This window comes from Thunnus albacares, chromosome 11 (assembly GCF_914725855.1).
Source record: "Thunnus albacares chromosome 11, fThuAlb1.1, whole genome shotgun sequence".
NCBI lineage: Eukaryota > Metazoa > Chordata > Actinopteri > Scombriformes > Scombridae > Thunnus > Thunnus albacares.
In genome coordinates, this window is record NC_058116.1 from 33,337,713 (window position 1) to 33,355,196 (window position 17,484).

The 17,484-nt window shown below is 38.4% G+C and overlaps 1 long non-coding RNA gene across 1 annotated transcript; it reads right to left on the minus strand.

Annotated features, from left to right (window-relative positions):
• Positions 1–1,825: 1,825 nt before the first annotated feature.
• Positions 1,826–4,754, minus strand: LOC122991938. Its single transcript, XR_006405947.1, has 2 exons — positions 4,549–4,754; positions 1,826–2,502 (listed from the first exon to the last, which is right to left on the minus strand). It is a non-coding gene; the product is annotated as an uncharacterized LOC122991938 (long non-coding RNA).
• Between the last annotated feature and the right edge of the window lie 12,730 nt (positions 4,755–17,484).

Genomic DNA, 17,484 nt, shown 5'->3' on the forward strand with positions numbered 1-17,484 from the left:
AGAACACAAAGAGACGAGGATAATCAATAAACAATATTTATCTTACAATTTTCATTTCTTATTAATGTTTTAGTGTATAAAATGTTGTTGGTTCCTCAGAGTCCACGGTGTCGTCTTCAGACGTCCTGAAGCCAAATATGTTCCGTTTCTATTCATGATGGAACAGAGAACATCAGAGGATGGAGCCAGTTTGTGACTGAAGTGATTTATTGATTATCAGAGTCGATGTCATTTCAGAAGTAAAGATCTTTATAAACAGAGCTCCTGCTGACAGACTGGCTTTTTATGCACAAATGTGTGTTTGTCAGCCGACTGACTGAATATATTATTCTAAAAGATAAATACATGAGTCTTTTTGCTGATTTTTAATCATTTTTTATTATGTCTCTTCCTGACTTTGTTCTGGAAAATATAGAAAGTCTTTTTTTTTAAAAGGCAAAAGGCTCAGTGCAGGAGATTAAAGGGGTTATTGATACACTCCCTCACCTGCATATTTATCATCAACATGTCTAACACATTATATAGATGGAAGGAGCTGAAGATCAATAACATAAATGACAGATATGAACACGTCTCACACATTTCAACAACATTCAAAGTGCTTTAAATAAAACATAAAAGATAAAACAGATAGTAGAAGTTACAGTGTTGTGTAAGATATTAATCAAAAACCTCAAATTTGATGTAATAAAAGGCAGCAGCAAACAGAAAAGTCTTCAGTCTTGATTTAAGAGAACTGAGTTGCAGCAGACCTGCAGTTTGTTCAGATATGTGGAACATAAAAACTGAACGCTGCCTCTCCATCACCAGAGGGCGCTGACAGGCTGGTTTTTACTCTGGAAAACATCCCAAACACCACAGATCTGCTTCACAACTAAAAACATTTAAACAAGAAGAAATTATTCTGTTCACTACAAACATCCGAGAATCTTTTTTTTTATTCAGCCAACATGAAACCACTTTAAAGGTTCAAAAGCTTCACACCTTTTTTTATATATAACCAAACAGACAGAGAAACAAACAATCATTTGTGTGTTTTTATCATATTTCTGAAAAATATTTTATAGACTTAACAATTAATCAATTAATTATTGATAATGAAAATGGTTATTTGCAGCCACTGTGTATAAATTCATACAATTATATGACTGGAATCAAACGTGTGTGTGTTTCTTGTTAATGTTGCTGTTTGATTTTCACATTCAGCTTCAGATTTTCACAAGATTTACGACTTTAATTAAAAGTATTTGTATGAAAGGAACAAACCAGATTTCAGTGAACCACACACACGATGCTGACAGCAGGTCTTATAACACTTTATTTAATTCCATACAAATTCCCTGGAAATTTTCGAGTAATTTGCAGATATTCAACAGTAATTTAGAGCATTTCCTAGAAATTATTTTGCAATTTGGTACAAATAAGAAAAAACTGAAAAAAAGTTGTGTCATTGTATTTGGGTTCATACATAGTTGTTAATTTGCAAAAATTCTTGATAAATTAGACTCTTAACAATTCTTTAACTGACAGAAAATACTGAAAATACTTTTCAGTGTGTAGTTTTGTGTGTCAAACTACATATTAGCATATTAGAGTCTTGAGTGAGTGAGTGGGCACTTACCAACTTAAACAACTTAACACTTGTTTCATTTTTCTTATAATTTGTACAAAATTGCACCATCCTTTCTGTAAGGTGTCCAAAAAATGTACCCCTAAATAAAAAAAAAATATATAAAAATAAAAATAAGTATAAAATTAAGGGACCTGTAAAATAAAGCATTACCCTTTACTTCATTAATTAATAATGACTATTAATGTCAAGTCCTGTTGGTTTTTATTTGTATAGCCCAATATCACACATCACAGATTAACCTCAGGGAGCTTAAACATCCTCTGCCTTTAGACCCTCAATTCAAATAAGGAAAAAAATCCCTCAAAAGATAACTTTAAAGGCAAAAAAATGGAAGAAACCTCAGGAGGAGCAACAGAGGAGGATCCCTCTGTAGAACAGACATGTAATAGATGATGTGTGTACAGAACAGATCGAAAAGGACCAATCACAGAAATATAGCATGAAGCAGGATGGAAAGTTATATTGGATTTATAACATATATGAAGAAAGTGATCAGGAGAACGTCCAGGTGCTGGTTCCAGGACCTGAACCCCTGAGCCATCACCATGGAAGAGGACAGACAAAACATAATGTAATGATGCTGCTGCGTCACTGATTTCATTCGTGTTGTTGCTCCAAATGCAGCCATTAAAACCACTAAAACTATCATGAACTACAGATGTGTTTACTGAGTTTCTGTAACTCTTTCTTTATTTGACTGACTGATTGATCATTTCTTGGACATGTCAATAACCCGCTCACTGTCTCGTGGAAAAGAACGTGAACATCCAACACAACATTTGGAAACTTGTCAGACACAGCGGTCCTCCCAGTTGAATGCTCTGGTTTTCGGGTGTGATGCATCACCACCAGAATGACTGGTTTATCAGCTGAAGAGAGGAGAGGAGAGGAGAGAGGAATATGAGGAACATGTAGTGGAGGTTGTTTTCTTCCTGGTTCATATGAGGACAAGAACTTCTCTGACAGGAAAAATGTTGATGGCGTGTCTAGATAGAAAGATAAGTCGTCCATGCAAGTCTTGCAACAGCACAGAAAAAAAAAATTATGAGATGGAGTATATATCAGTGATAATCTGCTGCAGCTGTGTGATGTGATGATGATCACTGATTATCATGTGATCACATCATGGTTGGGTTTACATTCTTAAATGCTTAACTGTGGCAAGAGTGAAAACATGCCTAACACCAGGAGTAAAACAGCTGTAACAGAAGTAACACTGGCAGATTAAAAGAGCAGGACACTGTATGTTCAGTGATTTGGATTTTCTGAACAAAGCAGCTGCTGCTTTCTGCAGTCATGATAACACTGGTTCTCAACTCCACAGTTATTAAATGCACAATATATAATTTCTGGGCTCATGGGAGCTGTCTTCATTGTTAAACAACTAGCTTCTCAAGGATAGGATTACTTCAGTGTCTTCATTCAGGATGTTTTCACCGGGAGCCGAATTATCCACAGATGGTCTCCTCCTCTCCAGAACAAACAGACCCAGTGATTAAAACAGGTAAAAACACTGAACAAAGCAGTTTCACATAAAAAATCAGTGTTTCTCCTGCTGTCTCCTTTCTGAGCTGCTGCTAACGTTTGCTCAGCTTGTTTCTCTGATAACTTAAGATTCAGACATCCGATGACTAAAATCCTTCATCTGGTTAAAAGATATAGTTAAAAACTACAAACATTGAAAAGGTTTATTGTAAAATGTAGCTTAAAACTGAATAAAAGTCAATTTATGACAGTTTCTGGTAGACAACCACAATGCCGACATATTATCTTGTATGTGAGTACTCTTTGATAGATGGGTTAGACGCCATTGACAGGTGACCAAATGAAACGGTCTGTTACCTGTTATAAAATATATAACATAGGTCTGGTTGTTTTTAGACAATTTAATGCAGAACAGTTACATTATAGCTTTAACTTTAATTTTAATGTCTTCAATTTAAAAATTCACGTTAACTTTAGCTGTACGGCTGCTGTGATGGTCTGAACTTCTTCCTGCAGTTGAAATTAAACAACTCTCTGCTGTTCAGTTTGTTGCAACTGCCACTAAATCCTACACACTGGTCCTTTAAAGAGGAAACAGACACTTTTTCAACCCCCCTCACATACGTTATTTGGCAAAGCACAAATAGAGGGTTTTCTATAAACATTCATTTTGTACAAATATTTTAAAAATTGTTTGTTTTCAGGAGGAAAAAAAAGTCAAAGTCAAATACCAGCAAGCAGGTCGGTTGCACTGTTCTCGTTGGTTTGAAGTGAACGGCCTGTTTTAGAACGTTTACAATCAGACATCTTTGGATTCTTTTGCAAGTTGCTTCAGTCTCAGCACATAGTTTCAATAAAATGAAGAGCAGTGTATAATCTACAAAGCAGCCAAGTGAGATGTTTCAGACCACAACCAAGCATAAACAATTATATGTTTTCTACCCTAGTCTCCTTGTCTTTTCTCATGTCTAGATAGAGATTTTTACTCCATGTTCTGGTGTGATCAGAGAGTAGAGTTACAGAACTCCACAGACAGGGATCACATGTCTGTTCTGGCCCCCAGGAGGAGTGGAGGACGTTGCTGTGGAGAAGGACTTGTGGACTACTTTGCTCCGTTTGCTGCCACCACAACCCAAACACAGATAAATGGCAGGAAATGGATGGATGGAAGGACGTTAATAAGATAACTGATAAGTACTCAATAACGATCAGCAGCAGTACTGATGATACCTGTATCAGTAACATTCTCATGATACCATCCCTACTGATACTACAGATTACACTAAAATTACAACATTCTTGTACATTTAATTCCAACTTTTTAAAAACTCGTATAGTTTAATTCCGGTCAGGCTCATTACACATCACCACCTTTACTGTCCACACGTCTACATAAAGAGCACTGAGCTGTATAATAAGAACAAGTTCACCTGTAATGTTTCTCATGGCTGCCTCCACATCTGATTGAAGACGAGAATTGATTGGACAGAAGACGATGATGACGTCACATCCCTGGAGGTCTGTGGTGGTTTCCACCGTTAGCTGTTTATTTTTCTTCACTTTCTTCAGTATGACTTCATGGGCACCAAAGGTTTCACCAGTAATGACCAGGAAGACTTTCACTTTGATTTTTGAAAAAAAATTCCTTGCTGAAAGAAGAACATTGTTAATGTAGCACGGCAGAAGTACTGTTTTTTATTTGATTCCTTATATTTATATTTTTTATTGTTTGCTGTGCTTATTTTATACTGCATGATTTCAGATTGTGTTTGGAATTGCTTTTATTATTGTGTTTGCTTTTATTGTTTGGTTTTATTTGCATGCTTTTAGTTTGCATTCTGCTGTGTTGAATTGATGAATATTTACTTCCTGCCACTGATTACTAAACACTTACACTCTCACTTGCTCATGAGAGGCTAATGATAAAAAAATAATTCCCAAAATAACTTGTTTATATGTTCAAATGAACTATTACTCTTACATCTGTTGTGTTATGGCTCAAAATCGACCACATATACTTCCCTTTGAGAAAAGTGAATTTAATTTTATAAGAAACATTTTATTTTCATCAATCACACAACAAGTGTCATCTCTGGCATGGTGTGCGTGTGTGTGTCTGTCATACTTTTGGGGACAAATTTCAGACTGAAGACCAGTTAATTGGGGATGGTTTGTCCAATTCTGAACAAAAGCCATGTCCCCAATTGGGAAAAAGCTGATTTTTGGGTCAGTGATTATGGTTAGGGTAAGTCTCCAGGAGATTAAGGCAAGTTTATATAATGTCCCCAAAAGTGACCTAGGTCAACTTATGCTTGGGATCATGGGGAGGGGGGGGTTGTTCTGTTGTTGCCACCCGTTGTTCTCCACCCGATTTTTTTTTATTTTAAACGTTTCCATCCTTTACTGCCCTTTATTACATTAACATTTATACATCTACAGAATATAAAATTGACTCCATCAGTACTGTAAACCCACCTGGCTGAGAATGCTTCGAAGACTTCTGAGGCGGAGATTTCTTTTTCTTTCCTAAAACAAAAATAATAAACTTTAGTTTCTCAAACCTGCATCTTAACATGACACATGACACATTATCATATTATAAAATAGTTGAAGCTAACATAATAGCAAACATCCAGAAGACACATTGCAGTGTTTGTGTTTGTTTCCACCTGATGAATCTAAGTCCAGTTCAGTTTTAGCTCTGCTTGGTCTCCACAAACTCCTGAGAAACATTCGTGTCTGATGTTCATCAGCAGCTCGTCTGTGTGAGTCTGCAGGTTGCTGCTGGGCAGGTAGAGTACAGCAGCTTTATCAGAAAACTGCTGCTGTGAAGCCATTTGTGACTTTATTCCTGTTTCGTTGTATTGCATTAAAGATATTTATACATTTAATATATTTATTTTAATTTCTTATGTTCCTTTATGTACATTTTTATTTACATTTCAGCCTGAAATAGTACAATTACACCTCTTGCCTAGTAACCGATAATCTTACTGCTAATTAGACTGGAGACAAAACAGTCACTTAGGGTACATCTCAAGTCTCTTAATTGATATTCCCTCGTTCCTGGCCCCTTGCCTGAACCGGAGGTTGTTCTGGTCCGCTGTTTTGACAGGCGTTCCAAGTCTCTTATTTCTGTTCCGAGGAGTGAGGAAATACCAGAGCAGCCTTAACAGAAGTCTTTTACCAGCCAACACAACCCCTTATTGGATATCAGTTATTGGAGGCTGCAGTTGATGGACTGATCTGATACATCACAACATAACTGCAGACAGATTACAGATTAAACTCAAGTGTATCCCATGTTTTATATTACGTGTGTTTTCTGACTCATCATCTAATTAAAAAAATCTGTGTTAATTGTCCGTCTGATCAACAAAAGAACCATAAACAACGTTCTACATTTATTAGAAAGATTTTTCTTTTCATGATCTGTTATATGTGTCTGCATATTTCTGGCTTTGTGCGTACATACAGTTCTAGTCATGAATTTGCATAGAGTTTTATGTATCTGGTCGCATAACTCGATATTCTGCCTTTTTATGAATGAGACGTCAGGTTAGCAGGGCTCATCATAGCCTCTTTTCAAACTTTCTTTTCAGCAAAAGTAGCGTTTCATGTTTTATTCTCAAGAGACATTGCAGTGCAACGCTGTTCTGTAACATTAATTACTAAACTATGTGACCATTTAGGAGGTGAGATAGATTACATTAGAGCTATGGCTGAAATAATGACTATTACGTCATCTATCGCTGGATGACCCCCCACTTCAAAACTCATCCCAGTGCCACTGCCTTATACACACACCATGATATTCAACATGTCCCTCACCCAGTCCGTGGTCCCTCATGCCTAAAGAAGTCCACCATAGTCCCTGTCCTTAAGACTTCCAGATCCTCCTTTGTAAATGATTACCGCCCCGTAGCCCTGACCTCCCTCATTATGAAGTGCTTTGAGAGACTCATGAAGGACATCATCTGCTCCTCTCTCCTTGCATCCCTTGACCTCCTCCAATTCGTGTAGTGGACCGGCAGATCCACAGATAATGCCATCGCTCAGGTCATCCATTCTACCCTCACACAGGCCGACTCCGGCAGCGGAAACTACACCAGATTACTATTCATTGACTGTAGCTCAGCTTTTAATGCAGTTGTTCCCCTCAGGCTGGACTCTAAGCTCAGGGATCGTCGTCTCAACACTGCAGCTGGGTCCTGGAATTCCTGACTGGCTGCCCCCAGGTGGTGAGGGTGGGCAGGTTCACCTAAGGCAGCCTGACCCTCAACCATAGACTGTAAAAAATATGGACGTTGTCACCGTGACATCACCCATTGGTTTCTGAAGGGCAGTTCATTGTGGGCAGCTCCAGCTGTCGCCATCTTGGCAGTGCCTGACTCCACCTAACTCCCAGCTAATCCAAAATGGGCAAAGAGGTGGAGCTGAGGCAGCCGAATGATGCCTTGTTGCTGAAACAAGCCACCTAGTGGCTAGCGACCTGTCACTCAAAGTGGCCATGTCCCTAATTATGTATAACTTTACAGCTTAATATAATTTAAACGGGTGAATTATTAAAAAAAATTCACCCCCCGTATAGTTGTCATGAAAGGGGAAATTAGCTACAGAGACCAAAACGTGTTTTTTGTACCAGGCTGTAAACATGTTTATTTCTGCTGTAAAGGGATTGACTCACTTTTGGAGCCTCAAGTGGCCATTTGAGGAGCTGCAATTTTTAGAACTTCAGCCTTGGCTTCATTTTTCAGCCCCAGAGGTTGCCGCTTGCCCTCAGCACTGAGCCCCCCCAACGCTGCTTCTTGAGCCCCCTGCTATACTATCTTTACAAACAGCTCCACCTCCATTATTAAGTTTGCTGGTGACATGGTCTCACCTGTCTATATAAAGGAAGGAATCTCTGTCTGTCTGTCTGTATGTATGTATGTAGGTTTGTCCTTCGCATATCTCGATAACCATTCATCCAATCTACTTCATACCTGGCAGGTGGATTGATGTGGAAATGGGTTAGTGCAATGTTGATGTGTGAAGTTGTTTGGATCAGCGGTTCTCGAGAAATATATAAAAATAAAGGTTACGTTGATAACGTTGATTTGCTTCTTCTTCTGCTTGTGGTGTCAATGAGCAGAAATACAAACAGCGCCATTCTTCAGCTTCTTCTTCTGCACATGGATTAGGGAGCATCAGTAAATTGTAGCATCAGTAGTCTGCATGAGAGGCGTTTAGGGGAGAGGCATAACTCTCTCTAGGTATTGAGAAGTCAGCCCGTTCAGAACAGGCAAAGGCACTGCACTAGTCTCATATAATGATGAGAAGGCCTACCTGGAGGACTTGTATCCTGTGCAATATGTTCATGTTCAGGATGCTGGGAGTCTGTCTGTGAGGACGTGTCAGCCTGTGGAGAGACAGGAGGTGGTTGCAGGGTGGTTAAAACCACAGTCTGTATATAAAGATGGACGACACGTTTCCACTTCCAGCCACCATGCAAAATGAATCCAAAATATTGCATTATCAATAATTGTCAATAATACCGTTAAAATAAATCCATCAACATAAAAATATAATTTGATGTTTATGTTTGAGGTAGATTATGTCCATCTCTGCTGTCTGATCAACATCAGCTTGTATTCCTCTGACTCACTGAATCAAACCTCATTTGGGAACATTTGGGAACATTTGGGAATTGTTTTGCTCATTTATGACATAATTTTTGTTGGCAGGTGAGATTTGTCCATCTTCCATCTGCTGAATCCGTGCTGAATGCTGCAATGATGTCAGTTACCACTACACCAAACGCCAGGATTGGTCCAAATCACAAGCAGCTGTTGATTTAAAAAGTTGCACTAATTAAGCAAAATTGCTGAAAGCTCTCACAAATATTGCAGAGATTTCTTGATATTGCATTTATTATTATTAATTTCCTGGAGGGAGTACATCTTGCTTGGGTGAAGTCATTTGCAACCAGGGTCTACACATTAGAGTTTGGGGGGCAGAATGACCGCCTGCAGAACATGCCCCCTCAACTTGACCGCCCCGTCCCGCCACTGTAAGCTGAGTGAATCCAGGAAACCGCGATGAAGGTAAACCAGCCAAAACCAGCCACTAACATGGACGGTGGTGTTTAGGACCTATACTGCAACCAGCCACCAGGGGGCGATTCAATTATATAGAGTCTGTGGTTGGAGCAGATACCAGGTTTGAGAGCGTAAGTGTCGCTTAAAAAACAGGAAGTGTTGAAAGCTCCACTCTAAGTGGCCGAGACAAACTCCACTCAAACCTACCTCTGACTAAGTTATATAATTAGAATTGGTGATAAGTCAAAACACGGTCAAATGTCTTACACTATTGCGGAACGTGTATAATTTGTATTGAACTACAGCTGAACTTTCAAGCGAGACTAAACAAATACAAAAAATCACCTAGGACATAGACAACCGGTAGAGAACCTGAGGCCAAAGGGAAGCTGTGGTTTTCTGCACCTGACAAACATCCCTAAATTTAACATAAAAGTATAGAAGTTTCAAATGTTCCATGGAATGTGTTGTAAGTGACAGTCAAAGAAAGGTCACTGATTTGTGCAAAGTCATAAAACATCAGCATGTAGCTGGTAGATGTTCTGGATATGGATGTAGGAATGTAAGAAGGGGGAGATGTATTGATATAAAAGGAAGAGCCAAGAGAGTCTTGGAGAGTCTTTAGGTCCTTTTGCCAGTTTGCCTTTTTGCATCTTTAATTTTTTTACCCAAGTATTTGCATTTTACTTTTTTATTTATTTATTTTACTCATTTTTGAAAAAAACAAATATTGTATTTTTATACACTCCAACCATTGTTCCTGACTTGTGCTCATCTCTGAGGTCTTCTAGTATCTCCACACATGTGATAAAGGAATAATTTCAGTACAGAATCAGGTTGAACGGTTTATTATGGTTGTTTAATTGGCTAAACTGTTAGGGCCAGGGCATCGCAGCCCTCAACCACCAGAGTGGGCCTCCTCCAGTGATGACCTGTTAGAGGCCATCTTGGAGGACTTTCAAACCTCCAACACCTATTTGCACCGATACACTTCATTGTGACCCTGCTGTCAGGTATTCCTGTGTAAACCAATGAACCCACACACATCCTCCATTTTAACAGCTACGACTCAGACAGTGTATCAACATCTGTCATTTATTAGTAAAGCAGTAGTTACAGCTGACAGCAGTCACTCCTCCAGCAGAGAGGTCATGTGACACCCACACTCTGCTGTTGACAGATGACGAGGGAATAGTCTAAACTCTGATTGGCTGAATGATTACATATTATTCAAAGATCTCTACAGCTGCAGAGAGTGAAGCTTGTGTGGTTTCTCACATGTGAACAGACACATTATAACATGTTGACTAACCTGTGTGTCTGCTCCATCATCACTGCTCTGATGTCCTGAATCCTTCTTGTCTGATGACTCCTGTTCATCACCTGTGGATGCTGACGGGATGGAGTTACCTTCCTCTGAGGAAACAGCCGTCGTATTAGACAAACATTTGGATCAGGTTCATTCATTATAATATATTTTATTTACACTGGAAGTCCTCATCATCAAAAAGTCAAATGGATTTCTGTATTTCTGGTTCATACGATGATTCTCTCTCACACATTAAAATGTAAATCAGCTGCCCATGACTACTGTTTGTGCTACAGTTTGCTTTAGACTGGTGGTATTAAAAGTTGTAAAGTTAATCATAGAGACAAAATACACTGAGTGCAAAGGTGTAAATTACGATAATAATCAAAACCGGCCAGTAAAACCACCCCAAATATCATAATGATGAATGAAAAATATTAACTATTATAAAACATGATGAAGTGGTTGGTTTTTTTGATTCAGTGTAATTAACAAGCAAAAAACTAAAATGTTTTCAACCCCTCCCCGCCCCGGTATTGTGACTCTTTGTTGCGCCCAACCTATCCTCCCGCCTTCTCAAGCAGCAGCAGTAACTGCTGATGAGAGCGATAGCGAGCTGGCTTATAAAATGACAAGACCAACCAACTATTTTAATTTGTTGGTTGGTCAACAACAAAGACAAAAATCTCTTCCCAACAGGAGGTTTTCTACTGCTATGACTCTACTACTCACGAGTCAAATAATTGAATGAAAGTCTTATTTTCTGCTGTGTCATTGTGTTAGCTGAACTGTAAGCTAGCTAGGCTAACATTAGCCATCATATAATCAGACTACTTTTACCGGAGCTACTCACAAATTGCGATTATCTTGCTAATATTAGGTATAACTGCTTTTTATTTCTAAGTTGTATCTTGTATTTAATCAGATCCATGAGGGTGAATGTAGCAGCAGGACAGGCAGGATGATCAGAGAGGGAGAAGAGTTACAGGTGACCAGGTTATGAGGTCATAGAGTTAAAATGCGGTGGCAAGCAAACACTGTTGAGCAGGTTAAAAGACATGTAAGAGTTGTCCAAAGAAGTGTCTTACTTTTTGTATGTGGACCATGTGGTTTCCTCACAGTGAGACACAGGGTGAGAGCAGTGGCCCAGCGGGCACGGAGGGGAGAGCATAAATGCTCTGGCAAAGAGACAATTATGAATATACTAATCCAAACAGTCAGGAAAGTTACCTAAATGTGATTATCAGGTCCCTGATTGAACACCCCCCCCCCCCCCAGTGTTCAACCCAAAGTTAAGCCCTTGACTGAGTGCCAGGTTTAATTAAGCTTTTGAACTGTTTTCTTGGCACAGACATGATGCATTATATCTTATATTAGCCATGTGATGTAGTTATCAAGGTGAAGCAGACTGGAGTGACTGTCTGTAAGTGTGACTGTATATCATTAGGTAGAGACATGTGCACAAAGGTTGTTTATGTATTCTGTTTGATTTACAATTTGAAATTAGAAACCATTAGTTTTGTGTGGAAAATTCTCTGTCTCTGGAAAGCAGGTGAAACCAAGCACAGTTTGGATTTAGAACAGCAACAAGGAAGGATATGTTGGAAATATGGGTCTATATATAACTAAACCATTTCTAGAAAGAAAAACCGAACAGTCATTAATGGACCTGATATCTGATTATTGTAACAGCAAACAAACTTGGGCTGAATGTTACTATTTGTGTTGATCAAACCATTAAATCTAAAGTTGACCATCAACTCACTACAGGCTGCAACTGGAGACATTCATAGTAAGTGTTTGAAAATACAGCTGGAGTTTTAGGAGTTGACTGAGTAGTGAACTGCTGCTTTAGTAAATTAATACACACAGATTGCAACTGTAACTCAATGACAACTGCAGCAACATTTTCTTTGTAAATCTGGCCCTGAGTGTTCAGCTGAGTTCAGTTCAACAGTACTGCAATTAATTCTCTCTTCATGAAGTTGATGATGTTCAGTTTTTGTTGAACATGTTTTAGAGACATGTTGATTCCACTTTGTGCTCATTTTGGAGACTGGAGATTGTGATGCTGTTGAATTGTATTATAAAAATTCTACTATTTAGTCTACACATGTTAATATAATGCAATTCATGCCGAGTCTGTACTCGGTGATATTAATGAGTTGTGTGATTTAATATGACTCATCAACAGCTACGTGTAGGGGAGACCGGGGATGGTTGTAACATGGGTTAGTTGTAACACTTTCAATTTCTCCAATCAGGAACAAGTTACAAATCACCTGATTCACTCTGCACATGTTCAATTTAGTACTTCTTCCACATGTGAGGAAGTACCACCCTGTGGCAAATACAGCTGATTTGAGAAAGAAAAAACTCATTTTGAGGTAAGAAAGTAATTTTTTTTACTTCATTTATTTTTGTGATAGCACTGCCCGCTTTGTAGATAAACTCATCAAACTTAAATCATGTTAATTATGTGTCTGTGTAGATATCTTTCATGAAAGTTGTTATTGCTAATGTTTTAGTTGTTAGCTGTAAGGTAAGCTGGTTCATGGCTACAAGAGTCTGGGTTAGTTGTAACAACATGTGAAAAAATGTTGCAACCTACCCCAAGCAAAACATTTCATTGTATTTATATGTTTACTTTGAATTTCAGTATGCCTAGGTCCTGTAAGAGAGACTGACAGGGGGGTGCCTCTCAACATTTTGAAGAGAGCATCAAATGATGTAAAAGAGCGGGGAAAGAAGATTGGGTTTGGTGTATGACCTGTAGTCTGTGGGCCCACGGAGCCTGCACTCCAGGGATGCCATACATTTGTCACCACTGTGTGAAGCTGGTCACATTTCCACATTTTTTTCAGTTTTATTATAATGTTCAAATGTTAGTGTGACACACACACACACACACACACACACACACACACACACACACACACACACACACACACGCAAACACATCCCAGTTATGTTAAAAAGTCCTTTAAGTGTTGAATAAAAAGTCTTCAATATCTTAAGTTTTTGTCACATTTCATAACGTTACATTTCACCCCAGGGTATGTTACAACTAACCCAGACTATGGGGTCAATTGTAACATTTCACTCCTTGTGTTTGAGACTAAACCATGCATTTTCTGTTTGTGTTGCAGAGATAACAGGTACACCATTTAATAGCAGAAACATGTCACTAGTTTGCATCACATTTTGAAAGCAGTGGTTTAAAAGAGCTCCAAGCTACAGACAGAAATGTCAAAAATGTTACAACCATCCCCGGTCTCCCCTATGTTGTTTGATGACATTCCTTTCCAGATTATCTAACTCTCGTCCAAGGAGACAGCAGCAGGAGAAGACTGTGCATTCCACCTGCAATCAGTGATGTCGCTTGTACGTTTGCAGTCTACTGTGTAATTATACTGTTTATTCAGCTTTGAGAAAGCACCACACTCTCTTTAGCTCAGTGCTTTTCTGCACATCAGCCTGGTTCCACACAGTCATAGTCAGATTTATGTTGTGGGGATCAATGAGTCGTGTATTGTGACTACTGTGCTCTGTTTAGAAACTCAGGTAAAAGTGTTAAAGTAATAGTGACATTTGGGGACAGGTGACATTTTGTCGTGACACAAAGGTGAAAGTTATGCTGTTTTCTAAGAGTATGTTTTTGTTTCACACGAGAAACCATCTCAGTGATGAGGACGAACTGGTTTGTTTTGCAAATGTACGTCTGGCTCCTTTCATCTGACAAAGAGCAGCACACAGCTGCTTCACTAAACGCTTCAATGAGAAGCATCCAGGACTGTCTCCATGCAGTGAATCAAACAAATACACCAGGCACTTAGTCCCCTGTGTCCAGATTTATGGTAAAGTGGAACTGAGATCCCATATCAATGCAAACACCAACCTCAACTTATTATCTACATGGATAATTATTTTCCTGCACCATATGACACAAAATCCTGCCTGAAAATTAAGTAAATTACTAAAACATCCATTTAGCTTTTCAACTGTACATACATACTTGTATATTCATTAACTACTGCACAAAAACAGCATGTAATAACACATTAATGTTTCTCAGACACCACAGCACATCATACTGAATAATCAGAGGAGAGACACCCCTACCTGTAGAGCTGTCTGCTTCCCGAACATCCATATGTTTACTGTTGTAGAGCTGCAGCAAAGTGGAATATCAAGTTCAGTTAGTGTCTTTTACAAAGTGTCCTCCCAGTTCATGCTTGTCTCAGATTAAGGAACCACATGACTTACTCTGAAAAACTCATCAGTCCCTTGTTGGCATCTGTGTGATTTGATCTTGTTACTGTGTCATCAAGGCAAAGTTCTTTATACAAATCTCAAACATGTTCTACACAAGAAGCCTCAACTCTACGCACACAGAAAATACAGAGAGTGAAAAATCTGTTGTCTACAGTCTGGCACATATTAGCTGCAGAAGTCCATTATTTACCAAGATCGCTGCCTCCTGTGGCAGCTCACATGATTTACCAAGCTACTCATTTTGCTAATTTTGAGAAAGTTGTGGCAAGACTACAATATAATAATAATAATATTAATAGTAATAATAATAATATTTGAAGATGAACATTTGCTGATTGAAATATAATTTCTAAACAAACCAACGTGATCAAACTCTTCGTGATGAAGAAACATGTCACCCAGTGCAGTGGTGTGGCTCACTGACATGTTTTTAGTAGTTTTTGGACAACAGAGGTCTACGGTTCAGAGGAATAAGCAGTGTTGGGAAAACTACTTTAAAATTGCAGTTTACTAAACTACTAGCTACTTCACAATGAAAAGCAATTAAACTACATCTTGACTACTCAAAAAGAAAATAGCTCCGGTAAAGGCCGTGGTCTCCTTTGGCTCCATTGGGCGTAGCAGACCAAGCACGCTCAGCTGATTTAGCTCCCAGCAAGTATTTCTCGTAGCAAAGGTCTTTGTTCTGAATGTCCAAAAGAAACTGGTGATCATAGACATATTTCCCCTGCACTCCACACAATGACACTGCATAGTCAGAACTAGGAGAGGACGCTGCAAACGCTGGTCGCGCCACTATCACACCAGTTCATGGAGAAAGAGAGCGAGAATACCACCAACAAGGACCCCTTAATTTCTCTTCTTGTCTTCACACACACAAAAAATAAAATATGTGGTTTGTAATTAACTACCTAAACTACATGACCCAAAATAGTTAACAACTGAAAAATCTGAGTGTAGTTGAATGCATTTCCCTTGTTTTTCTCATTTACCAACAATTGTCTTTTATGATTTTGTCTGATTAAAGTTCTTTATATTTTTTCTTTATATTGACTGTGAGTGTCTGTTATGTTGGCTCAGGATCCTTATTGAACCTGCTATGTAAATTAATTGAGAATATACAGTATCTCTATTAAACATGTGCATCTTTGCTGTTTGAGTGCTGTGGAGGTTGGATGCATCTCATAACTTCTTTTTATGTCAGCAAGGAAGTTGACTTGTCATTCAACAACAGTCAACCACACCGTGCCCAAAAATGTACAAGGACCTGTTGCGTTTCTTCTAAGTCATGTGGTTCATTAACATGACAGAAATCAGACTGTGGGAGGAGACTTTATTTTATGCACTTAATTTAACATTCCACTTCCACATTCTGCAGCAGTAGAGGCATGGCAGGAACAATGGGACGTAAAGGTAAGAAAGTCTCTGTGTGGTGTGGAGTAACTGAGGCGTCTCATTATATTTTACTGTTGACATTAATGTTTTAAATATCTAAAGAAAAATGAACTAGTTTCATTCTCAGTTGAGTTTTCTCTGTTTATCCGTTAGTTTGATTTCAAAAATATTATTTGACAGATTTCTATACATGTTTAGAGGAAAGTTTTGATGCAAAATGCTGGACTCCTTGACCCATCACATTATTATTTATATGGGCCAAACTGGTTTCTGCATTAAGAGATATTTAGTTTTTTATATTTTGTTATTTAATATTTCTGGGAATAACAATTTTTAAACTGTAATCTAATAACTGCAAACCCAATCTTCAAATTATTTGGTACTGTTGGTGACGTAAATTGACCAGGTTGTAAAAAAGTTATTAATGTATTCCTTTGATATACTGTATCATTCACCTGTGACTGGGTTCCCAATTGAAATGATTCAGATTAAGAACCAAAACTCTTTAACACATCATGCAACAGACACAAATTTAGACAACAAGTGCACATACAGTATCAACTAGAAGCAATCCTGCAATCTTCCAGTGAATTAAAGAAGCCATCTCAATTAGATATTAATTTTTCTGTCTCCAGTTTCTTTGATATTTGAAGTGAAAATTAGTTTCATTTCATGTAAGAACATTAGTTCCACTTTGAGCATTACAGCAGCCTACTGGTGAAGAAGCATAGCACATAACCACTAAGGTCGCAGTTCTATACCAGCTACAGGCATTTGTTGCGTATCATTCTCCTCTCTTGATCCCACTTGCACTCTCAACTGTCAAATTAAAAAAGAAAAAATGCAAAAAACTAAATAAAAAAAAAAACTTTATCCTGCAGTTACTCCATCAATTTAAAGGATCAGTTTACCCAAACTGCAAAAAGCATATTTCCTCTCCTCCCCCAAAACATGTTTTATTTGTCCAGGTTTCAGATGTCTGTCTCTGAGATTTCAGACTACAACCTTAAAGGATCAGTCTGGCAATTTTTCTATATTTTTATTCTTCACTGTTATTAGTCTTTGGAGATTTGTTGACAAGAAGATTTGTTGAAAAGAGGAAAAATATAGAAATTTGCCAGACTGATCCTTAAAACCCAAGGTCACTTGGTTGACCCCCATTCTAGTTATTGTGAGCCTACAGTGTGATAAAATGTACGATGTCTGGTGACAGTGAATCATCATGCTTCAACAACTTAATAGATGATTGTTTTTACTGACATGCTGACAGTCAGGTAGAGTTCAGGAAACACGGTGTTTCGACTACA